At 32.4% G+C, this 27782-nt stretch overlaps 1 protein-coding gene across 11 annotated transcripts in view; it reads right to left on the minus strand.

Annotated features, from left to right (window-relative positions):
* LOC145284872 (chymotrypsin-like protease CTRL-1) overlaps window positions 1–27782 on the minus strand; it is a 157223-nt gene that overhangs the window by 90389 nt on the left and 39052 nt on the right. The window contains exon 1 of one of the 11 annotated variants that reach the window (XM_080133885.1): window positions 17962–18184. The exons of the other annotated variants lie outside the window; for them this stretch is intronic. The gene's annotated coding sequence lies outside the window, so the exon portion shown is untranslated. Of the gene's footprint in view, window positions 1–17961; window positions 18185–27782 lie in introns of those variants that run through there. 11 annotated transcript variants of the gene reach the window in all.

Genomic DNA, 27782 nt, shown 5'->3' on the forward strand with positions numbered 1-27782 from the left:
TTGCTCCTCTTTCCACACACTTGCCAATCTGCATATGTGCTTAAACGGCTGCTGCTAATTTTTTCGCCAGCCAGCTATCCTTCGACTGCTGCTGATATTTTCACGCGCGCTCATACGCGCTCTGTTACACTGTGAATAAATTTAGAATAAACAACTTACTAGCCGCTATTTAGTACATCTACCGCATACTAACAAATTCGTTTTTCAGTCCACATATTATAATAAGAACTATTACCGGAATGAACTATAAAAAGCTAAATCCGCAAATCATCACTCTTTATTGTAACTTCGTTCTTCTCATCCGTCATTTCTGATTTCTTTTTAAAGTATATTAACATTTTGTTATAATCAAATCGTTGTATTATTATTTCATTTTGCTATGTAACTTGTTTTATCAGACGTTTTTTTCTTAATGCAGAAGTCTTAGTTTTGAACGAAGTAAAACATCGACCCTATAAGTCTAGAAGTGTAAGCCATGTTTAGTTTCAGAACAATTTCCGATGGTTCGTTGTTCTACACAAGTCCTGGGATGTTTGCAGTAGACAGTTCTCGAGTTGTAATCCACGGAGAAAAAGATTTTTCCAGTGTTGACACGAAGAAGAAAACATATGCAAAATTGCTCCAGAAAGGTTTAATATTTATGAAGCAATTTTGGTTTCTGATTGGTTGGTAGCAGAACGTGAATTGATTCGATTCGTCAGTTCCTAGCAGCATCGTTTATAACTAGAATATCCAGACTGTACGGGGCCTTTTGGCTGAAATCAAAATGTAGTATCTGTTCCGACAGATGCTGCACTTTGAGACTATTGCCTTTGTGGCAATTGGTTGTTGGTTCATGTAGAGGCAACCTATATACCATTCCCCATTCCCCATTCCCCTTCCGCTTCACTCCACTCGACCTTGTGTTATATTTTGCTTACGTGGAGAAGCAAATAAATACCTATCCCATTATGAAATATTGCAACATTTCCCTATTTTTTTTATAATTCTGCTAAAAAATGAATATATATTTTTATATTCAATTATACAAAACAAAATTAGAAATCATTTGGATCTTTAAATTTTAGCATGTAAAAAGCCGCCATTTTTAATTTTGTTCAAATGTGAAACATATACATCTATGTATACATAAAAGAGAAATAAAAGAAATTTTTTATTTTTACCTTAAAAAGGGATGGGCATGTGAAAAAAAGGAAGTCATTTCTTAAATTTGATTTATGCAGTTTTGTTCAAAAACGTATACACATATACATATACATGAATATACATATAAATAAACATGCAATATTTACCCGTTTAAGAAGAGAGTTTTTTTTCATTTGTTAATTAAAACAATGCAATAAATAAGACATTTCTAATAAATAAGAAAGAAAACTAATGTGCATAACAAAATAAAAGTCAATTATAATTTATGCGCCCCTTAAAATAAGCATGTAAAAAGTATTTGTTAAACAGAAAATTTGCAAAGAAAATGTTTGCGAAAAAAGTGATGCAAGAATTATTTGTCAAAGAGAAAATTTACAAAGAAAATGTTTGCAAAGAAGTTATTTTTTTTACGTTTTCTTATTTCAGTAAAAGTATTAGTTATGCCTTAGAATGTTAAAGTGTTAATACAAACAAAATGGATGCAGTTTAACATCTTGTTCAGGACTAGTTTTTTTATAATATATAGAAATTTATATACAGACAGGCCCTTGAAATATTATCCAGTCGAACCCCCAACAAGTGTTGTAGAAAAACGCTTTAACTTTATTCTTTTTGTGAGTTTCGTGAATACATCAACGATATTCTGTTCTTATGATATGTAATTCAAAATAATGGATTCCTTTTTCACTAATAAGCAAGTAAATGATTAAATGCAATTGAACACGATAAAATGTAGTCTTTCATTAATATATGAGAGTCGTTCCAAAAGTAAAGACTTCTGTTTTTATTAAACTAAAACCTCTGAAGAGCTACGAAGACGGAAGTGATCTCATTAAAACAAGGGATCTTTTGTACCTGAGGATTTATTTTTCTATATATTTACCACCATTGCCAATTCACTTTTGTCAAAAATTCAATGGCGCATCTCTGCTTCTAACCAGCGTCCATGGCATGATTTGCTAAAGAGTTTCACACCGTCAATATCTGAAACAAAAAGATGAAACTTTCAGGTTATAAATGCATAACTCTATTTATCATAACAATGTGATCTGCAATTATCTCTGATCCAATCGGACGGGATAAAAAATAGGAGGCATTATTTTCGATCGTCCTTCGTATTTACAGCGTAGGATAATACTCTTTTATTTTAACTGCGTTTTGATTCAATAGTTTCAACGTAAAGATAAATGAAAATGTTTGTAATACGTAAAAAATGAGCTCGATTGATTTGAATTTGTTCTTTTCATAATTTAGAGTCTGACATTAAGTTTGTTTTGTTTTGGATTCTGAATCGCATTAGAAAATTATTATTATTTTAATGAAATACATTCTATTATAAGAAATACATTTCGAATTTTACTGATTTATTCATAAGAATTACTAGCACGTATTGTACCCGCTCGCGCCATTCATTTGGTGTTCGATTGCAATGAGTATTGAACACCAGAAAAGGTACTGTTTTTGATATTTAGTTCGTCAGACACTGGACCATTTCGGAGGCCGTTTTGCTATCGGATTAAGGTATAAGTTCTGGATAGCCTTATAATGTCAACACCACAGGCATTCCCTCCTAGCTTTCGAGTGGAGCAAGTTTATTGGTTATTGTCTGAAGTGCTCTAATCGGGGAATGCCGATGGGGGTTATAGGCATTTTTGAAGGGTCAGGCTGCTGCTCTTTTAGGGGCGTTGGCCCCATTCTGCCCACCTATCGGCTAGGTGTCACACACTATTACTAAATATATAACAAACATATATATATATATATATATATATATATATATTTGTAATGTATAAAATGCATTATATGAAATGAAAAAATAATTTAAATAAAAAAATGCATATATTTATAAATATTTTTAAATTTCAATACATAAGAATGTAAATATACAACATACTAATCATAGTAGGGAGTGCTAAATAGTCAAATGGATTAATCCTAATCTTATAAATACAACACTGGTAAATTAAAAAATATATCCATTTTGAATTTGGGAACAGATGAATCTTACAGGTAAGGAATTCATTTTTATATCATGAATAGGTTAGCCAAATTAATTAAGAATAGGAAACTAGATCTAATATCTGTAACATGTCTTCTTCTTAAGATTAAGGGAGGTGGTGTTTGATCAACACTGCTGGGAAGCCATGATTTAATATACTGTTTTGTTTTTAAATCCCCGAAACAGTGTTTCATAGTAAACAGCTGATGATCCCTTAAATTACCATTGGTACTATAGTGAAAGAGCAAGTTGATGCAGTGATTGTAGGTTATTAAATGACTTGCTGACTAAATAGTTTTCTAACGAATGATAAAAAATCAAAATTAAATGTTTTTTGTATAGTTTTAAAAGTTAAAAAGCTTTCAAGACTATATATATATGTGTGTGTGTGTGTGTGTGTGTGTGTATGTGTGTGTGTGTGTGTGGAGGGAGGGAGCTAAAAATAACAAACTAAAATTATAAGGTCATCAACATTTCGGCTTATTTCAAGATTTCCCCGGATGATTGGATTGAAGAAATAATATACCAGTAAAATATTTCAAAATATACTTGTGTTTGTAATGAGAAACGGGTGTATTTGGTCTATTTCAGAATGAAAAAAGCTGTTACCATTGAAAATGTGCATAGCGTTTATTGCATGAAGTGAATGAGAACATTTGTAAATGACATATAGCCGTTAGAAATTTTTAAAGATCTGATGCAATTTCTGTTCTTTGTTTTGAAATAATATAGTTGTTATAATTCATAATTATATTTAATATATTTTGTTTTAAGTTAATAAAATATATTTATGTTACTCAACATCTTAAATTAAAAAGCATATGCGATTTCTTTTGACGCTGAATATCGGACACAAGAAAAATTGCTGAGAAACACTGCACTGTAATATATGTAGCATAGAGAATCTAATATTACGTTTTTATACACAATGGGAAAATTTACGCTCGGGATATAAATGTATATCTAGCCCCCCCTCTCTTCGCTATCTCTTCCGCTCTCTCTCTCTCTCTCTCTCTCTCTCTCTCTCTCTCTCTCTCGATCTCTCTAGTTTTTCGGCACGAGGGAAGATTTGTGATTCAGTTTGAATTTTGAAGTCGTTAATAAACGTCGCAAAAAATTGGAACTGTGACTCCGTCCCGAACAGTTAAAATCTGGATGCCTTTCGTGGCAGTCGTAAAAAAAAAAAATTGTAAGTATGACTTGCCGGGGACAGTCGTATGTCAGTTGAATCCCAGAGTTCTTACAAATTCTCCCTTTTTTACATGTTAAAATAAAGGAATATATTTCTTATTTAAAAAAACATCATACGTTGTTTGATTTTAGGCACACAAAGAAAGAAAGTATATTTCTTTGCAGTTGTAATAGCGGGAAGAGTTCTTACTGTGAATGTCTTATAAGGTGCAGGAGACCCCTTATCAAAATATGGAAGCGAACAGAAAGACGAGGCGACTTTTTGACGGACATGAAGGAATGAAGACAAAATAAAATCACACTAGTAGAATAATATTTTATTTGCAACGAACGTATTTTCTCCCGGTGAAATAAAAACAGTTTTCTTTTCATCAGAATGTTGTCTTTCATAAACCATGTTTTGCATTCAGTGACGATCGTTAACAGGTTAACAATACGGGTTGATGACTCGAGTGTTCTAAGTTCAAATCAGGCTTATTCCACAAAAATCACTTTCACGTAAGATGTCGGCAAGTTTCAAGTACTCCCTTCTGTAAAGACCGGCTGTCTTACTAGAAATAAATTTGTCTAAAAATATATTGGGGAAACCAACGTCAATAGTAGAATTTTCGAATTCATAAGATATGAGGATGATCATATTTTCTTTTAGTATATAACGAAACCAGCAACGACAATATTGAATAGGTCTTCTACGTCCGTAAACGGCACAGAAAAGTGGACTACTTTAACAATGTTTTGTTCGAATAGAATCGCAAGTGATGATTGTAAAAGTTGTGAAATTCGACTGAGATTAATAATCAGGGTTCGAGTGCAGTTAACTGCGAACATTTCAGTACCTATGCAGAATAACAACCATACTATCGTCGGAATTTTCCGGGCCGTTTACGTAAAATGGCGAAGATACTAAAACAAACAATGAACTCGCAGCGGCCCACGTCATTTTAGAAAACATTTATTTGATATCATTAGTTTATTATAAAACAAAAGAAAAATATTTATCTTGATTTAAACAAAACAATCATAAAATAATTAAAAAAAAATTCATTGAATTCTATTTGCTAGGAGTTGTTTATAATTTAAAAGAAATATGTATTCATAGAACTTGCGTTACAATGAATGTTTTTTTTCTAATTTGAAATTTAATTTTTGTAAGCATTGTTATTACGACCCTGTTTAAGGAGCCACAAGAAAAAAGAAGACCACAGGTATACGGCGACAGAATGTATTAACAAAAGCATACAAAATATAGGGGTTTTCATTCTATGAACAACTTGGTCAACCGGATATCGACTGATATCTATTTGTTTCCCCACGTAAAACAAAATGGGACACAAGGTCGTTTTTAATGTAGAAGAAAACCAGCCCCCCCTAAAGGGGTCACTCTGGCAGTTTGCAAGTTGCCTTAGTATAAAAGGGTTTCTCCCTCCACTGACTAAGGGCAATTTAATTTGAGGGCAGCATATGAGCAGACACCACTCTTCAGCCACCAATCCAGTATACGCACGTAACCGAATCTCGACTAGGTATTAATTTGGTTCCCCACGAAAATAAAATGTGACACAAGGTCGTTTTTAATTTGAGAGAAAACCAGCTCCCTTAAAAGGGGCACTCTGGCAGTTTGCAAAAATAGAATCGCCTTAGTATAGAAGGGTCCCCCTCCCTCCATTGACGGAGGACAATTAATTACACCACACTTCAGCCACCAGTCTAATACGAGTACGAGATGTCGACTGGTTATTTATTTGTTTCCCACGAAACAAAATGTGAGACAAGGTCGGTTTCATGTGGGAGATAACCAGCTCCCCTCAAAAGAGAATTCTGCAAAAATAAAAGTGCCTTAGTATAGAAGGCTTCCCCCTCCATTGACTAAGGACAGTTAATTTGAGTGCAGCATCTGAGCAGACACCATACTTCAGTGACCAGCGTTTTTTTTTATTTTAGCAGGCATTGTGTATAGAATGACACCCAAAAGTTGTTCAGCTATATTCTTCTCAAGCGCTTTCTATTTTTTTTAACCGGATCTAATTTAACACCGGGACAAATATACTAACAACATTTAATAACTAACATGAAACTAAATGAATAAAATAAGTAAATAAGAAAATAGAAAATAGAAATAAAAAATAAAAATTAATTGCCCCATATCTTTCTGCACCCACCTTTATAACCAATTAAGAAAAATATATAAATACACCAAGCCTCAAAGGAAAAGAAATCGATAACAATCGCCCCTGAAGATAATTGGACGCACCGATAGAAATCGCTTGAGAAGAATATGGCTGAAACACAACATTTGGGCGCCATTCCATACAAAACGCCAGCTGAAATAAAAAAAAAAAGGCTGCTCGGCGAATGGAAAAGATATCCAGAAAAATCGGAAAAAAGAATAACTCTGTCGTGTTCAATCAGACGTGCTCGAATAATGACTTGCTGCCAAAATATACAAATATGTGTGTGTGTGTGTTTGTGTATGATACCGTTCATGTAAGCTTCTGTCCTAAAAATTCGCTTACAGGCCCAAAGGCGTAGTTTGAGTGTCACTGACAATTCACACAACAACTACGATGAGGGTGGTAATAAACGTTGAGGTAGCCTGCGTCTGTCAAGACAAAGTAATTATTATTATTATTATTATTATTATTATTATTATTATTATTATTATTATTATTATTAATATAATAAACCAGGTGCAGTTTTTAGAAAAGAAAAGATCCGACCCCGCACATAAATCGAAGATTGTGACACACTTTGCCAGTAATGTATGCATGTTTTCCGATATTATTCATTTATTTTAATTTCAACTCATAAATTGCTACAATTTTTCTGCTACGATTCACTCTCCCAATTACGACATTGTTCAGGTAGTAGCATGATAATATACCCTCTAATCATTTTCTACTTTCACTACCCCAGTAACCACCGAAAGTATTATTCATATGCTACACTTACCTGCTTCACTGTAACTATTCGTTTCTCTAACCATAACTACTTATAAAGAACAGCCAACCGCCTCTGAAACTAATGACCGCTCCTTTTTCGTTTGAATTCTATTTCCAGCAGAGTTTTGTTTGGCTAATCAGACGTAAACTTCATGTTTTATATTTACCGAACACTTGAGAATGATTCTTTGTTCCATTCAACATGGTCGCTGCATTCTATTTAATCAGAATATTAATCCCATTAGTTACTCTTTTGTTTCGATTTTGCATAACAACATTTACATCGCATCTTTACTTCAGTATCTGATTCTTACACTTATATTTCCGAAAATTTCCATTACACACACACACACACACACACACACACACACACACACACACACACACACACACACACACACACATATATATTAATGGCCTGGCAAGGCCGCAGGGGAGATAAGTAAGCAAGAAAATCCGAAGCAAAATTCATCCTAAAGCAGCAAAACTAAAGCTGGCTTGCCAGGACACTATATATTAGGTTGGTGCAAGAATAATGTAGTTTATTGACATGAAGTTGAACGTCTAAAAACGACATAAATTTTGCAATAACATAATATATAAATGTATTCAATTTGGGTATCCTTTATTGGTTTGAAAATATAGGTTCTTTTTAACCTATCGTCATAGATTTTAACCATAGAATAGTATCATAATCTTCTAAAAGCCTGCAAATTGTAATGTAGTTTCGGCCCATAGAACCAAAGATATGAACATTTCAATATTCAATTTGGCGATGAGTATAGATATATCCATATATAGATATACCACTATTTTGGGAAATTTTATAAGTTCGAAATATTGGCAACTACTGGTCAGAATTTAGCAAATGAAGGCTCGTTGAAAGGCTAATGACCTGAATCTTGTAATGCGCTATGTGACATTTGCTCTTAACGTCGCACATTACTGTTTCACAAAGTGGGGATCTCTTTTCTATATCAATTTAACGTAAAATGAGCACCCACTTTATGGTTAGCTATATAGTGGATGTTCATTTTACGTTAAATTAATATAGAAAAGTGATTCCCCACTTTATAATTTTTTCATATTTTGGAAACTACTCGTTTCCTGGGATTTTTACTGTTATTTTCATTTTCAGCACCCTTGAAAAACTATAATATTGGTAATTTTAAAAAATTGGAAAGATACTGCACCTTTACCAATACTTCAATCATAGTGATTTGTTTTCCTAGTTTTGTATATAAATTACAAAATATCTGATATTTTCCCAAAACCTTTGGAATTCATTGAAGGGAGACAAAATATTGCTGCTATGGTTTCAAATGATCTTAAATAACAGCAAATGGAGACTTGATTCCAAATATTTCTCATATGTTATATCTCTCCTCTTTGGTTTTTATGCCTAAAGTAAATTACACCGTTTATAAGGCTTATTTGATACTGCAGATATTAATATCTGTGTTTGTATGATATCAGCAATTTATTTACTTGCGTCCCAGTTTTAGAAACGATAGATATTTGTGCTGACTTTTTATATCGAAGCCAAAGTCCAACACCTTCCGTTCCTGAACACGTATTTGTTGAACTAATTAAATTTGCCGTTACATCCGTGGAATTTAGCTTTAATGATGTAATGTACAGGCAAATTGAAGGCGTGTCGATTGGTCCCGTGTTGGGACCTACATTGGCCAACATTTTTGTAGGATTCCATGAGGAAAAATTAATGTCCGGACCCATAAAACCATTGGTCTATTTTAGGTATGTAGATGACACGTTTTGCCTATTTGATAAACAGTATGCATCCGGCGTTAAAGTATACGTATGAAAGCGAAAATAATTTCACCCTGACGTTTCTCGATGTTTTGGTAACGAAAACTCCATCTAGTTAGCTCACATCGATTTATCGCAAACCAACATTCACTGAGCTGTATACACGCTGGGATTCATTCTGCCCTAACTAGCGCAAATATAATTCAATCTGGACATTAACACATCGTGCCCTAATGATCTGCTCGCCAGAAAAATTGGATGAGGAATTAAATACAATTACAGAGGCTTTGTCCAATAATGGGTATCCTTTAGATGTAATTGAAACCACCATTAAAAGGAAAAGAGCAGATTTTTGACGAACAAACCCAATATGGTGGGTAAATGTCCGGTTTATATTCGATTGCCGTGGTTGGGGGAAGTAAGTGAAAAATTCACCAAACAAATTAGTTCAACTGTTGAAGGATGTTATTTTGCTTCAAATGTTCGCGTTGTGTATAATACAAAACCATTAATGGCTTCCAATAAAAAAGATGTTCTCCCCCCCCCATCATATTAGTAATATCATTTATTCATTTGAATGTGGTTGCGGTGCCGATTACGTAGGTCGAACGTCTTTAAAATTGGAAAGTCGCATACAACAACATATGCAGAGCAAAATCAGGAATGAAACATTCCTACCTACCGACGCTGTAAACAACACATATGGATACGCTATAACAGACCACTCTATTAAATACCGGGATTGTGCAACGAACTTGAACATCGATTCTTTCTCCGTATTGAGTCGAGCTCACTCCGTATATCATTTAAAAGTCTTAGAGACTGTTCACGTTCGCCTTAAAATTAAAATGAAAATATTAGTGTAGAAAATATAATAAAAATAAATTAAAACTTGTTTCATGCTGTGTTTAAAATCGTACAAATATTTTAATTGCTAACACAATTATTGTATCTGTTTAAATGTTTTGGAATAACAAATTCATCTTTTTATCTATTAGTCTATCTGTTTGTTTATCTATCTATACACACATATACAAGTACACAAATATATTTATGTATAATTGTAGTTTAGACAAATTTGTGTCGATTTTCGTTTTTTGAAAAAGCATAAAAATATTTCATTAAATTTCAATTGCATGCATTTTCATGGTATAGGGCGATCACGGCTGGAGCACGAGCAGCACAGACGACCAGTAAGAAAGGTACAAATGCCTATAACAATATAAGGCTTCTTTAATGGTTTCGTGCGTATGTCACAAGGGGTTAATGTGTCACAAAAATTATTGACATGTAAGTCTTACCTTTGTATCTTATGATTTGGTAACTCTAGTTGCAAGCTTGAGTTCATGAGAAAGACCATTCCCCTGCGAAAATTGGACTCGTCTTACAAACAAAAGAATAAAACTACTGACATACCAAGTCGTAATAAACTTGAACTATGTATTAGTTTTTCTTGTGTTTTTCTGGTTAAAAATATATCAACCTTATTGTTACCCAGTCTGGACCTTTAATTTTACTACTGATGTAACGTAGTTGTTCGAGTGTTTGCTACAATGAGACACCCTGGTTCAATCCTCGGTTGAATCCTACCAAAGACTAAAAAAGTATTATACCTTGCTAAATAGCTAGCATGATTAGGTCAAGACAAAGAATTAGTTGGGTAACCTTAATAAAAAAAAGTGTCGCCCTTCCTAACCATTCACTGTAGTAGCTGTTAAAATGTAAGCTTTCGGGTCACCATCGACAATGATCAATTACTTTACTTTTATTTACCTTACTAAAATTATTTACAGCATTTAATTTAATTAAGTGTTTGTCCCATAAAAGAACAATAAAAAACAGCTTTAAGCTGAAGGTACTTCAAATATACGTCTATTTCAGTTAACTCTTCCATCATTTTAAAGTGTTTCTTTTCGTGACTAACAATATCATAACAGCAACTACAAACAAGTTGAATATTTAAAAAATACTGTTACATTATAGTGAAACAAAATGGCAGATTATTAAACACTGAAAACAATCAACTAACGCAATGAAAACAAAATAGATGAATAAAGTTTAGATATGAACGTAGAATAAAACAATTTAATACAGTATTAAAACGATTAAAATTTGATTAAATTTTAAAAGTCATTACAACTTTTTTACGAGAGAATTACGGCTTAGAGAGATCCCGGAGACTGCTTAACAATACAGGTAAATGATTGACATGGGAGACAACACCGAGATGATCGGTGACGGTAAAAATCGGATAGAAAATGATAAACAAAATTGCTCAAGAACTTCCTTGCATTAGACTTGAAAACGACCCTGTTATAATCAGCTGAGAAGCAGTCTCACAGTATTGTGTTCTACGGACAAACAGTTATGGAAAAGAAGATTTGCTTCATAGAATTTACGTATAATTTTAGGCAAAACTTGAGAGTAAATGACATTGCGGACAGTAGTTGTGGTTAGTTAGTGTTTGCCGTAAATCTTTTGTAGGGGGGATTGATTGGAGCTCAGTCGAGCATCTGCCATGAAAATAATAATAGAGCAGATATACTCTGAACACTTCTTATTTGAGAAAGAAGTAGCGGGAGAGGTAAGAAAACAACATCGCCCTAAGTAATTCGCAATTGTATTTTAAGTCTCGATCGCACTTAGGATTGAACTTTTAACTTTACAGAATAGTGTATCATACAATTAAATTTACTAAGTACTTTATCCACTACGCCACGGTCGTTCGAAATTTCGTGCAGATTCCCGAGTTTGAGATAAAGATTCTCGAGTTCAGCAAAATACACATGAACAAGGTTGGAAGTTATATCGACCGAAACGTTGTGAAAATAACATTCAGTAGTTCAAAGAATCCAAGTAATAGGAAAAATCAGTCTTCATCTCCAAAATTGAGAATCATAACTTGTAAAATGGTTCTATGTATCTGAGTATTCTTAAATAACACTTTCCCAAGTCAAACACCTTCCCGATTTTGCTACCCTCCACAGCAAATTGCTAAAAAGATGTTACATTCAAGATCAAATTCTCATTTGAATTCCCTCTTCTCTCTTCTCCCCCCCCCATTCTAGACAGAACAGCATTATAATATTTTACTTTTGAAAAATGCCCATGACATCACCAGGGTTGATGGCGCTTTCAGGCGTGAAGATTCAAGAGATATAGATACACACTAACCACATAAAAGCAGTTATTCATCTTAATGCATGTATAAGTTGATGAAAGTGTACGAAGTGCTTTCAATAAGTGGCCAGACTTTATTCGTATGGGCACTTTTATTGATAGTACACAAATGAAACTCTATGCCCTTCAAAGTAATCCCCCCGGCCGCAATGCACTTGTTGTACCGTTCCAACAACTTTTGGAACCCACATGAAAGTCCTCTTGTGTGAACGTATAAATGACCCACGTCACAACCTCTTATATATCCTCAATTGTCTCATAACGATAGCCTCGAAGATTTTCCTTGAGCTTAGGGAATAAGAAAAAGTTACTGGGAGCACGGCATAGACTATAGGTAGGATGAGGACCTGTCCATCTTGTTTAAATATTCTGTTACAAGTATGGAGCTGTGGATTCGTGCATTCGCGCAAATCTTCCGTTCTTCGTGAATAATTGTGTGTACAGTTCGCACACTGACATCAAACTGTGCAGCTATTGGACTCATGAACGCCCCCGTAGTCTTCCAGAAATTAACGTCCGTCGTTCTACAGGAACAACAAGATTATGAATTACTGTATTTGGATGACATTTTAATGTTGTCAGATACGATGGAAAGCAACTTTGATCACATAGATAGAGTACTAGAACGGAGACTAGTGAACATGACAGCGTGACGTCATTACCTGATCTACATGTAGGTAAAGGCATGAAGGTGCTTAAAGTTTCCGGTGTTCAACCACGTGGTCATAAAAAATATTTTTCCTTGCCTTATATTGTGGCTGTTGTAATTATATGTTTTTTTTATTTTACCAAAGAGAAAAGAATTCTCCATTTATATTATTATAACAACTATCATAATTTTATCATTGGGATAATTTTAATCTAACAAAATATAACGGTAAGTGACTCGAACTTTTATTTCTATCGAGGAAACTTTTATTTCTATCGAAGGAAGTTGACTATTCCATTATCTTTATCTTTTTAAACTGTAAAGCAAACAATTTTTATATGAGAATATTTTTCAGTCCGTTTGTTTTAATAATAAATATGTCTTTTCGTTGAGTATTTCCAAATATTTTAAAGTTAGAAGCATTTTTCACGAGAGTTTTCTTGTTTTATTTTTGTTGTTCTATTTTTTTTTTAGTTTTTTTGTTTTTTTATACTAAAACGATCGATGAATTCAATATTTTAGCACCGGTCATAATTTATTTCTTTTAAATATATATATTTTTGTTTTATAGCATTTTATCTGTAAATAATTTACATGACTGAAATGGGAAGTGAAATAAAAAATTATCTAATCTCTCCAGAGACAATACGAACACGAAATCATCTTAAAAATCTATAACTAATCAGTTTTAATTAAAGTTTTAATATGGACTAAAAATAAAGAGTACATTAAATTTGAATTAACATATTTTCATGTGTTTTATCTTATAAATAAATGTTGTACGCACCGTGCTGAAATAATAACGTTATTTAGAAAGTCATTCTTAACAGAAGGGGGCTTTCTAACTATTCTGCACTTTCACCTAACAATTTAATGAAAAAAAAAGATACCATAAAAATTTAATTTAATTGAAAATCCTATCTAAAATATATCACGGTGCGTACACTGCACACGCGCTATTATTATTATTACTATTATTATTATTATTATTATTATTATTATTATTATTATTATTATAAAAACAATAATAACAAAAAAAAGTATTTCACAGGGAATGTAGACCCTGCGTAAACGGGTTTTAATTTAATGGTGGCTCCCTAAAAAGCACAGACGCAAAAGGTTTTAATTGATTTATTTAATACCAAAAACCTTTTAAGGTGATATTTGAGGCAAAAAAGGATGTATAAAAAATAAATGTAATAAAAAATAAAAATATTAGTGTAGAAAATATAATATAATAAAAAAATTTAAATAAAAATAAAAATATTAGTGTAGAAAATATAACATAATAAAAATAAATTTAAATTAAAATAAAAATATTAGTGTACAAAATATAATATAATAAAAACAAATTAAAATTAAAATTACAAAATTAGTGTAGAATATATAATATAATGAAAATAAATTAAAATTAAAATGAAAATATTACTGTAGAATATATAATATAATAAAAATAAATTAAAATTAAAATATTAGTGTAGAAAATATAATATAATAAAAATAAATTAAAATAAAAACAACAATATTAGCGTAGAAAATATAATATAATAAAAATAAATTAAAATAAAAACAACAATATTAGCATAGAAAATATAATATAATAAAAATAAATAAAAATTAAAATGAAAATATTACTGTAGAATATATAATATAATAAAAATAAATTAAAATTAAAATATTAATGAAGAAAATATAATATAATAAAAATTAATTAAAATAAAAATAAAAATATTAGTGTAGAAAATATAATATAATAAAATAAATTAAAATTAAAATGAAAATATTAGTGTAGAATATATAATATAATAAAAATAAATAAAAATAAAAATATTTGTGTAGAAAATATAATATGATAAAAATAAATAAAAATAATAATAAAAATATTAGTGTAGAAAATATAATATAATAAAAATAAATAAAAATTAAAATAAAAATATTAGTGTAGAAAATATAATATAATAAAAATAAATAAAAATTAAAATGAAAATATCAGTGTAGAAAATATAATATAATAAAAATAAATTAAAATTAAAATGAAAATATTAGTGTAGAAAATATGATATAATAAAAATAAATTAAAATTAAAATGAAAATATTAGTGTAGAATATATAATATAATAAAAATAAATAAAAATTAAAATTACAATATTAGTGTAGAATATATAATATAATAAAATAAATTAAAATTAAAATGAAAATATTAGTGTAGAAAATATAATATAATAAAAATAAATAAAAATTACAATTACAATATTAGTGTAGAATATATAATATAATAAAAATTAATTAAAATAAAAATAAAAATATTAGTGTAGAAAATATAATATAATAAAATAAATTAAAATTAAAATGAAAATATTAGTGTAGAATATATAATATAATAAAAATAAATTAAAATTAAAATGAAAATATTAGTGTAGAAAATATAATATAATAAAAATAAATAAAAATTAAAATGAAAATATCAGTGTAGAAAATATAATATAATAAAAATAAATTAAAATTAAAATGAAAATATTAGTGTAGAAAATATAATATAATAAAAATAAATTAAAATTAAAATGAAAATATCAGTGTAGAATATATAATATAATAAAAATAAATAAAAATTAAAATGAAAATATTAGTGTAGAAAATATAATATAATAAAAATAAATTAAAATTAAAATAAAAATATTAGTATAGAAAATATAATATAATAAAAATAAATAAAAATTAAAATGAAAATATTAGTGTAGAATATATAATATAATAAAAATTAATTAAAATAAAAATAAAAATATTAGTGTAGAAAATATAATATAATAAAATAAATTAAAATTAAAATGAAAATATTAGTGTAGAATATATAATATAATAAAAATTAATTAAAATAAAAATAAAAATATTAGTGTAGAAAATATAATATAATAAAATAAATTAAAATTAAAATGAAAATATTAGTGTAGAATATATAATATAATAAAAATAAATTAAAATTAAAATGAAAATATCAGTGTAGAATATATAATATAATAAAAATAAATAAAAATTAAAATGAAAATATTAGTGTAGAAAATATAATATAATAAAAATAAATTAAAATTAAAATAAAAATATTAGTATAGAAAATATAATATAATAAAAATAAATAAAAATCAAAATGAAAATATTAGTGTAGAATATATAATATAATAAAAATAAATTAAAATTAAAATGAAAATATTAGTGTAGAAAATATAATATAATAAAATAAATTAAAATTAAAATAAAAATATTAGTGTAGAAAATATAATATAATAAAATAAATTAAAATTAAAATGGAAATAATAGTGTAGAATATATAATATAATAAAAATAAATTACAATTAAAATGAAAATATTAGTGTAGAAAAAATAATATAATAAAAATAAATTAAAATAAAAATGAAAATATTAGTGTAGAATATATAATATAATAAAAATAAATTAAAATTAAAATGAAAATATTAGTGTAGAATATATAATATAATAAAAAATGAATTAAAATGAAAATGAAAATAAAATAAAAACAAGCACGAAATAAAAGTATGAATAAAATTTAATTAAAGAAATAAAAAATAAAAAAATAAAATACATGCTCGATTATAAAAAAAAGTGCTTAAGATATATACGAAGAAAGTGAAAGAAAACTTCAAAGAGGAGCCATTAAATTTAAACCCGTTTATGCAGGGTTCACGTTCCCTGTGAAGTGTCAAAAAAAAAAGCTGTAGATGACATTGACTGACACCACACTAACTAGTTGCGAAGGGTCAGGGAGGATGGATAATCCGAGGTGGGAGAGTACTAATCAGACCTCTACTGGAAGTATGTAGTTCAAATCTGGTACCTTGAGGGAAACACCAATGGTCGATGCTAACGAGAAATCAATGGCAAACGGCTGCTGCGTGCAATCATCTGCACGAGTGGTTCAGAGGTTGAGAACATTGGAAAGCTGGGGAGACTTGCTGTCACTCGGTCATCAGCGAATACCACAGGTTACTGTCAGTGAACGATCACTGATGATAGCCTGTGCGATAACTCCTAGTGAGTGAAATAATAATAATAATAATAATAATAATAATAATAATAATAATAATAATGATAATAATAATAATAATAATGATAATGATAATAATAATAATAATAATAATAATAATAATAATAATAATAATCCCTCCAAAATTGACCACCACCCTGATTTAATATCGTAGATGTTTACTATAATTTCTTAGTTTTTAATCAATGTTCACAATTTGGTATGATTGTCTTTTAGTAGTTACGAGAACTTCATTTCCATTGTCCTGTATTCTGCACTGATATGGAAATGAAGATTATAGCGGAGTATAGGATTCCTAACCATGTAACTGATGAAAATACTCTCCATATTTTTATGAAAAACAAAGGAGAAATTAACATAGAATAACAGAAAACCAAAATTTAAATATTGTTTCTGTATTAAAAGCAATAATAGTTTAAATATTTCAACATATAATCTTGTCGGGATTATCCAGCTCCCCAATAAGGGGCACTCTGGATAGGAACAAAAATAAAAATTGTCCTAGTCATGAAGGATTTCTCCTCCCCCAACCGAGGACAGAAAAGTTGAATTGTAGCATCAGCACAGATACTACTACACTGTGATCTTGTCCTGAAGATCAAGAATCGTTTGTGTTTTATGTTTCTTTAATTGTTTATTACCTAAATTCATAACAGAATAATTGATAATAATGGGTAAATTTTGGCTATTTAAGAGGACAACTCAACAAGAACCTACTTACAGAAGATATGAAAACGAACATGTTGCAGTTAGCTGGAAAGCAGCTCTGCGGTACAGAGTTTCACAGGTGAGTAAAGCTAGGACAGAAACTTTGTTCATTGAATTTGTGTTGTTTTATGCAGAAATAGAGGGTAGAAGAAAATTTTGACAGTGATCGTAGCTAGACGAGTGTTGCGAATGTTTTGCATTGGGCGAGTTGAGACTGATGTTCAGTCAACAACCTGCTATGAAAATCAGAAAATACAACAGAAATAGATTTGCAACGTCTCTTCTGTGAGAAAGAGGTTGTAAGGAGGAGAAAGAACATTACGTGTAATTGTATTTTATACTTCTTCCGCGATTGATAATCCTTTATGGTTCGAAGTGAAATGACAAAAACTGACAATAAGAAAGACACACACAGATGTGATCATGTTCGATAGTTGTATTAATGCACTGATAACCGTCTAATGCGAGTTTCGTTCGATATTACAGTCTTTACATTTGATTTTACACGATAATTAAACCTAATCCTCCTTAATAATATTCAAAATAAAAAAAAATCTAAAAATTCATTTTTTCTTTTTCTTTGTTTCAGTAAATAAAATCGATTAATCTACTATATCAAATTAGTAATTCAAAGTAAGACGCAAATAGCAATGAATCTGACAAGTCGTTAATTAATTTATTTATTTCATTAATCGTTTGTACATATATAATATAGGTCGCTTCAATATTCTTCTGAAAATACTTAGGCCAGCTAGGAATAATGTTAAAGTACGGACATTTTTCTCTCTGGACTAAACAAAGTCTCAGTTTAAACCGTTAATAAGAATAAAATTTCACAATTTCGCTTCCTATTTTGGTCATATAATAATAAAATACATAATTTTAAAGAACATTCCATTATAATATGATATTTACAAATAAAATACATTCGAGTTATTTTACTTTGGATTAACCTCAAATAAGCTTGAGTCCCTTGTTCTTTTTTGTAAAGCTTTCACAGTAAGTACTGTCTCTTCTTTCAACAACTTTATTTACTCCTCGTATCTGATATCGCGCAAAATTTCTATGAATTAACTGTCTATATAATTACATCATATCTGCGGGACACTGTCACAATTTTTCTCCGCGAGAGCTAGTACATGATCATTTTCAAATTCAATATCAGAAAACACTTATCATCAACCGTTGTTTCAAATTTTATTTATTCTTTTCAGAATTAAAATTCAATTGATAATCTTTCTATCTTAATTTTTATCTCTGTATGATTTTTAGCCTGAGAACATGCAAATACACACTATAAACCAGGTGACTTATTGCTACATAGTACGAACCCAAGGTCGGTAATGATTAAGTTAGCTAGTCCAGACTTTGTACAAAGGTCACGCCATTCCATATCGGTGAACACTATGCTTTTTGAGCCGAATAGACATGTTACGTTGAGTGAGAGCACGAAAATTATGTCCAGTTTGGGGGAAGAGTAACTTGTCTTGCCTTCGATAGCATTTGTTTGTTATGTATTTGTTTTTTGACAACTTTTTCGAGTCTATGTGTACAGTAATACAAACCCAAATTCTTTTCTACTTTAGGCACCACTTATCAATGCTTGGCGGCCACTCAAGGATAAGGGTTAATGAGTATCAGATAAAACAACACTGGTCTGGTCGATCATGGTGAAAATTGGGTAGAAGTTAATTATTTAAGAGGGTAGCTAAATAGAACTTGTTTACATTGAACTTGAAAGCGACAATGTTATAGTCAACTGGGAGGTAGCCCATGGTATCATTTTTTATGGGGGGTACCATAGATTAAAGCGTAGTCTAGCATCTACCATGAAAATAATGACAGAGCAGTGATATACTTTTAATGTTTCTTCTGTGAAAAAGAGATAACAGGGAGGAGAAGAGGACATTGTTCACTAGATTACAAAATCAGTTTTGCACTCTGTCCAGGCAGAAAGGAGTGCTCTGAGCAAATTCACATAGCAGCAAAATAAAACTTTACATTAATATAAAAAATTGTAAACTTCTTTTTTAATCTGAAAAATAAAGACAGGATATTGAACATTTAGTTCAAAACAAATAATTTTTGCTTAAAAACAAAATTTCTAAAAAAAAATTTATTTGCTAACACAAACAATATGTAAACGTATTCATCATAGTTACTTGCTTTCCCATACATATTCTAAGTAGTGTAATATTTCCACAATTTTCAGGAACTTAACTCCGATATTTTTAATAAGATGCTTAATGAAACAAGTTATGCTTTTATTGATTGGAGTTGGAATAAGTATAGGAGCTTTAAACAAAGTTCAAAGAAACATGACTTAAAAAAGTTTCCCCAAACTGTCAAGTTAATGTTCCGGATTGATGTTACAATGATTATAATAACACTGTTCAATCACGATTCAAAAACCAGCCATGAGATAAATGTAAAAGTCTTCAGATTAGTAACATAGTTGGCCTTACACTTTTCAAAATAAAAAAAAGTCTGGAGAGTCTCAGACTTGTCCACAAATTTCAAGATAGTGATTAGCACTGCGATGGAAAAGCAACAAAGAAAAAGAAGCAGCTAAAGAAAAAATTGGTGCTATGACCAGGAGTCAGATATGAAGAGGACCTGGCTATACATGTTGGCAGTTATAGAGGCTTATAGATGGTTGGAGTATCTGGTTTCATAGCCTGTTCCTAAAGTTGGGTGACAGTAGGAGGATGATCAACCATGGCTCTAGAACTAGTAGAACTACAGCCTACTCATAAATATATCTCCTTAGCAAAGATATTTAATATGGAGTTACAACAACAATGCAATGTAGTGGCAGATCAAAAAAAATGTTGTCCTGTGACTAGGAGGCAGATATGAAGAGGACTGGCCATACATGTGGACAGTTGTAGAAGCTTGATCAAGATGCTTGGAGTATCTGGTTTCACAGCCTATACTTAAAGTTAAGTGACAGGATAAGGGTGATGAACCATGGCTCTAGAACTAGTAGAATTGTTTGAAATTTGTAATTATCAAAAAGCGTTTTATTGTCAATGGGTGTTACTACTGTTGGTTTTTATGATCTAAGTTTTTAAATAGGTTAATAGCTTCAGAACTATCAGCTTCTTTTTCTAGTCTTCGCAAATTTTTACGGCTCTTTTCATAATCGAAAATTGATAGCAATGTCTCACAAATCAGATCTGCCCTCTTTTGGAACTCACAAGGATAAAGAAGCGAACCAAGAAGCATTTGTCAAAATAACTATTATTATTACTACAAGTAGATGAGCATAGCATATTTTTTTTGTTTCCAAATTTTCTTTACAAAAAGAAAAACAAAATATGAAATAATAATAGTATTTTAAAACTTTATACAATTTAATGGTTTCTTTTTAATGCTGTCTTCAGAATTGAAGATCAGTAAAAATGTTTCCCACAAACAAGATCTGCTCTCTTTTGGAACCCTCAAGGAAAAGGAGTGTCAAACCAATCAACATTTGGTGCTGTGACCAGGAGGCAGATGCAAAGAGGACTGGCCATACAGAGATGGTTGGAGAAGCTTGCACAGGACAGGGATACTTATAGAAGGTTGGATGACTGTGCCACAATGGTTATATAAGTAAATGTATGAAAAATAATGTATTACTAATTATAACAGAATCAATAGACCCTTTCTGAATTTCGACAATGACAAATGCAAATAATTGGTAATCGGTAAGTTAGTGTCAAAGTTTTGTTTCAAAATTTTTTAGATGAGGATTAAAATTCACATTACTATTCATTAATATTCGTATTACTAGAATTATTCGGGCTGTTTTCATCTTGAATGTTATTCGCTCAATGTTTCAGTTGGTATAACCTTCTTTAGGTTGATCTTGTAAAACTAGGGAATCTTTGTATCAAAACAATTATGCTAATTTATTTAGAGGACATGAAAACTTTATTTCAAAATCATTTCCACCGTGTTATAAATCCAGACTTATTGTATGTCCAATTATTGCATATATTTAAAAAAGCATATAAATAATTAGATTTATTGAATAAAACCTGAAACTCTACCATTCGTTAATTTATTGATGTCCTTCCTCCAAGGCGGTTAAACTTATTTCAACAAATCCTTACGGTGAATATGACTTAAATTCTTTCCCAAAGCTGTACTCACAACTGCATATTTCCTTTTCAGTTTTTCCGCTTTTCACCTTGTACGCTATATATGCTATTATTTTACGTTATATATGCTATTATTTTACGTTATATATACTATTATTTTATTTCCATCATATTTGTTTGAAACGCGTGTTCAATTGTTAACATTAATATCTCTGAAAACGATACACATGCAAAGGAATATTGTCGCGCCGCCAAATGGAAAACTTTTCACTAAGTGACCCTCTCCCTTAAATCAGCCCACCCACTCCCTACTGAATAGATAGCATCTTGGTACCACAAATGCCATTCGACCGGCGGGGCCAAGGGTAAGCGGCCACCGTGTTTTTAGCCTTGAGTGCCCAAGAAAAAAAAGACAGCTAAGTAAAATTCTTAACTGTTTCACATGTAATTAAAGCAAATATTCTTTACATTTCAAGGCATATTGTAACCGATAATTTTTCTCCACTTAAATAGACCATTTCGCAGTTTACAATCCCATCTCACTTAAATAAGTCAATGCTATAGTAAAGACAAACTCGGTAAAAAAACGAAGAAATTATGCTAATTTATTTAGAGGACATGAAAACTTTATTTAAGTACGATACTTAATATAATCAGCCATTGAAAGGCAAATTTTTTTTTTAATAAGAAAAAAAAAATAACGTTAATAAGATATCCTTGTACACTGCCATTTCCTTTCCGGACACCTGTTCCGAACCTATGTCTTACACAACAATTTATCAGTCTGTACAATTGTCTATAAACTGATATCATCAAAAATTAGATAAGCTGTTTTAAATTTCCTCTCTTGACAAAATTGCCAACCGAAATACAAACGGATTTTCCTTTACGATAGAGGATAGAACTGAAGCAGTATACTTAATATGTACAATACGTGCGTACTAAACTAAACCACATTTGCTACCTATATATAATCGCCTATACTGAATCCTCATCAACTCACAACTTTCTGTATCCCCAGGCTCTTAATTTCTCAAATCTTATATCACCAAGACATCCTTCTGAATAGATACAAGAATTCTCCTGAGCAGTTCAACATCCAGTGATCATATATCTAATCTTCATGAAATTCCTTATATAACTCTGAATATTACCTTAAATTTTCTTTCTATCCCTAAGCTAAGTAGAACACCTCATAATACTCTATTCAACTACTTTTAAAATTAGATAAACCCAGTTGCAATATTAGAAGTGCTTCGTCCCTGACCTAGACTACTGACTTGTACAATAAACCATGAAACTATTGTACCTAAAATTCCTCTCAAAACTGCAAAATACCGCTGCCTGTATACTAAATACATCCTATAGATACTTTACCGCCAAGATGATTGCCTTGTCTGTTTTGCATGACACACCTTTTTTATTTTTACTTACATTCTCTTTCTCCTGATCACTAACAAATCAAACTGCTCTATTTCCCAAGTTGCCACTAAACCTAATCCGTTTCACGTAACTTAGAGGGGTCCTTGCTCTCCGCCCTTACTAACAGGCTCGTAAATCGATACCCATTAACGCCTAAAAGTTTCCTAGGCATGCTCCTGATTATAACTCCTAACCCATAACCAAGCTTCTAAGTAAATACTTACTAGCCATAGTCCTATACATAGACTTAAAGTAATCTACGATGAACAGCAACCATTAATATCTCTTTGTTAAGAGATAGTATTGCAATAACTATTACACAAACTAAACCGGTACTCATTGAAATACGAACTTTCGGATATTAAGAGAAAGGCGAAGTCATCCTCCTTCGTTGTAGTCTAAAGGCAACTTACTCAAATTGTCTAAAATTCCATGCCTTCGTATACAATACTACTTATCCATCCATCTATATTTAACTATACTTACAGAATATGCAATAACCTATATCTATCAGGTATAACTGAACTGCATATCAAATGTTCTCTTGTATCTATATTGAGCATATCTTATCTTTCAGTCTTACTAAATATTTGGTTTGGGCACCAAATCAGAATTTATAATAACAAGTAAATCATACTTTAACACTTTATCCTAATCCTAAACCTACTAAACCATATCTAACCATATATTCCTAAACCTACTAAACCATATCTTACCATACATTCCTAAACTTACAAAACTATATCTAACCATACATTAACTAGTCTGTCTCAATCCAATACTGTAGCAAATTTAGCTGCTTCCACTGCATGAATTTTTACCTATACCCTCTCCCAGTAAAAATGAAAATGGAAAGCATAGTAATGTCCTTTTTAAACCACGTTTGAGGAGTGAAACTTTTCTGTAGAAGTTAACCTAAATACCCGATTTTTTCAGGAGATATTAACTTAAATAACCAATAAATATTAACTTCCCATGCGGGGTCGCAGAAATACCTGGATTAGGACCCAGGCGCGGGGCGAACCCCTCGGAGCTGATGGACCCATAGGTTTTCCCAGGTAATCCGTCTAGGAGAAAGAAAACTCTGAAACTAAACCTAGGGGAGGGAGGCCTCTTCAGTCCTGGACGACAACCTTCCTAGAGCTGGTGACTCTAACAAATCACCGGTTGGCAAACCTAAACTGCTTAAGGAGGAAATAGGCTCTGTCTATCGCCCGGCTTTCATACTCCTTCTTTGCATATTGGCCAGGCGTAGAGGTACTATCACAGGGACGTCTGAATCACCCAGTGGTTGACCTTGTTTCCTGACTAGGGCAATGAACGCCGCTTTTCCCTGCTCTCGCCACATCCCATCCTCCTAAACTGGACACAGTGGGGTGCTTCAGTGCCATATATGTCGGTGCAGTTGGACTGATCTGGCTTTGCCTAATGGATTGAGGGTACCGGATTGACAGTTCCTGGCTGCTGTTTCCGACTGATAGTACATGAACCCTAACTCTTTGGTAGCGCTTAGAGCGGCTGCTCCATCAACAGTTGTAAAATATCGGGATGTTTGTAGTGCCATGTCGCGCATGGAAAGGGACCCTGCACTCATCCCCGGTGGGCTTTCCTGAGGCCACAATCCTGTGGGTGAGGACAGCTGATGGTCTACTTGTATTGCATGTCTGGTATTCTGCACAACTACTTGTCCAGCACCCCCTCACTCACTCACCCTAACTGAAACATTTAAATATAATAAAATGAAATGACAGCTCAAGCAAAAGTTACGTTTAAACTAGGACCAAACTCAAAGAAAACCAACCTGCCTCCTCCCTTGAGGCTTGCATTTACTAATATCCGCGGGCTTAGGACTAATTTAGATGATGCTGAGTCATTTCTCCTTGTAAACACCCCGGATATCTTAGCATTAAGTGAAACTAACCTTCACTCCTCCATTCCCTCTAACCACTTTAACATGCCTGGTTATCTCCCACTCTACCGTAAGGACTCGGACATACATATGCATGGGCTTGGAGTCTATATTCGTAACACCCTCCCCCTGACTAGAGAAATAAAACTAGAATCAGAGGATCAGGCCTTTATGTGCTTCAGACTAAATATGCAACACAATATTAGGTACTTGTATATTCTCTACCGCTCTCCCTCAAATCAAGACTGTACCCTAATAAACAAAGTCTCAGACAGCATAGATATAGCACTCTCCCTCGATACTAGCACACAAATACATGTATTTTGTGACTTCAATGCCCACCACAGTAACTGGTTAGGATTCTCTAATCACACAGACGTAGCTGGTAGCGCAACGTATAGCTTCTCTATATCCCATTCCCTATCTCAGTTGGTTACATTTCCGACACGTTTCCCAGACCAGCAAGATCAACATGCCTCACTTCTAGATCTCTTTCTGACAACGGTTCCCTGTACAACAAATGCCCACAACCCACTCGGGAATGCTGATCACGCTGTGATAATGGTAGAAATCAGCCTAAATTATCGCCCTAAAACTGAAGACCCACTACTCAAAACAACGAGGTATTAAAAAAATGCTCATTGGGAACCCATCAGGGAGCTCATGAGAGATGCCCCATGGCAAAATATCTTTACTATTCCAGCGGAACAGTGTGCAAATGAGACTACTGAATGGTTCAAAACTGCAATTGAAGCACATGTTCCCGCACGGAAATTCTATAGCAAGCCCCACTCTCCCCAATGGTTTACTTCTACTTGTGCAGCTGCCATTTGTCAAAGGCAGCATGCGTTCCGCAGATTCAACCGACATAAGTCCAGCTCAAATAAACAGAAGTATATAGAAGCTAGAAATAATTGTAAGATAGTGATAGAGACAGCTAAGACAGATTACTCTGAAACCACCAGAAAACGCATCCAAGCACAGAAATTAGGAACCCGGGATTTTTGGAAAATCTACAACAACGTAGTAAATAATGGACAGTCAACTATTCCCCCACTATCAAACAATCATGAGGTTGCTTGCACGGCAACTGACAAGGCTAATCTGCTTGCCAGTCAGTTTGGCTCAAACTCCACACTGAACTCGGTACACTACTCACTCCCTGATTTTCCTCTGCGAACAGACGTCACACAAAACGATTTGTAAAATCACCCCTTCTCAGGTACATGCTATTATAAAAAACCTAGACACCTCAAAAGCATGTGGACCAGATCTCATCCCGGATGTGCTATTAAAAAAATGCTCTGCCGAGGTTGCTCCAGTTCTCTCCAAACTTTACAATAAATGCCTTAACGAATCTTGCTTTCCCGACTGCTGGAAAGCCGCCTCTGTGGTACCAGTCTTCAAGAATTCTGGTGAAAGAACTGACCCACTAAATTATCGCCCCATTAGCCTCCTCCCGCTTTTCGCCAAAATATTTGAGTGCTTAGTTAATCAAGCCCTAGTCCAGCATCTAACAGCTGCTAAACTCCTGACTGACAAACAATATGGATTCAGGCAAGCCCGTTCAACAGCAGATATCTTAACTGTAGTTTCTGAACGTATATACCGTTCATTGGACAAAACAGGGGAGGGTAGAGCGGTGGCCCTTGATATATCTAAGGCTTTTGACAGGGTATGGCACGATGGTCTTCTAAGGAAAATTAGATCATATGGAATTACTGGAAGAATTCATAATATAATTAAATCATTCTTAAGTAATAGAAAAATCAAAGTTGTCCTCGACGGTCGTACATCTAAACAATATGATATAAATGCGGGAGTACCTCAGGGGTCTATCCTGGGACCTCTATTACTCCTGATATTCATAAATGACCTTCCTGATAAAATTGCTTCGGAGATGGGTATATTTGCCGATAACACCACTCTCTATAACAGATATGAGAGGAAAACAAATGAACACATATCCAAGGAAATGGCAGAAACACTAGAGGATGAGCTCCAATCTGTAGTGGAATGGAGACAAAAATGGTTGGTCACATTCAATGCTGCTAAGACAAAGCTTGTTTCCTTCAATAACTACAAGAAACCTTCTCTAACACCAATAGCAATGGCCAAGAACACATTGCCTGAAAGTACTTCTTTTAAACTCCTCGGCCTTACATTTACAGGGAATATGAACTGGAATAGATACATTGAGAGCATTGCCAAGGCTGCTGCAAGGGAAGTTGGCTCCCTCTCCTGTGCTAGAAAACTACTTACGCCTGACAGTATCCTGTACCTCTATAAGGCCACCATTCGCCCATGTATGGAGTACTGTTGTCACATCTGGGCTGGTGCATCTGCTGCTTGTCTCTCGCTCCTGGACAGGGTTCAAAAGAGAGTCGCCAACCTGATAGGTCCTGAACTGTCATCTAGGCTTCAGCCTCTGTCCCATCGACGAGATGTTGCATCCCTCTGCCTTTTCTACAAATACTTTAATGGTGAATGCTCTGACGAACTGTAAACACTTGTACCTCCCCGACGTAACTACCCCCGACAAACCCGACAAGCAGCTAAATCCCACCTCTTTACAGTAGAAATCCCTAGGTTTAAGAAAGCCTTTTACTCCAATAGTTTCTTCCCCAGAACTGCGGGTTTTTGGAACTCCCTTCCGGGATTCTGCTTTCCCAACTGCAGAAGTTCAAGTGTAATGCGAACAAACATCTTTCTACTCATCTCCCT

The sequence above is a fragment of the Euprymna scolopes genome, chromosome 9 (assembly GCF_053919585.1).
Source record: "Euprymna scolopes isolate OS-2025 chromosome 9, ASM5391958v1, whole genome shotgun sequence".
NCBI lineage: Eukaryota > Metazoa > Mollusca > Cephalopoda > Sepiida > Sepiolidae > Euprymna > Euprymna scolopes.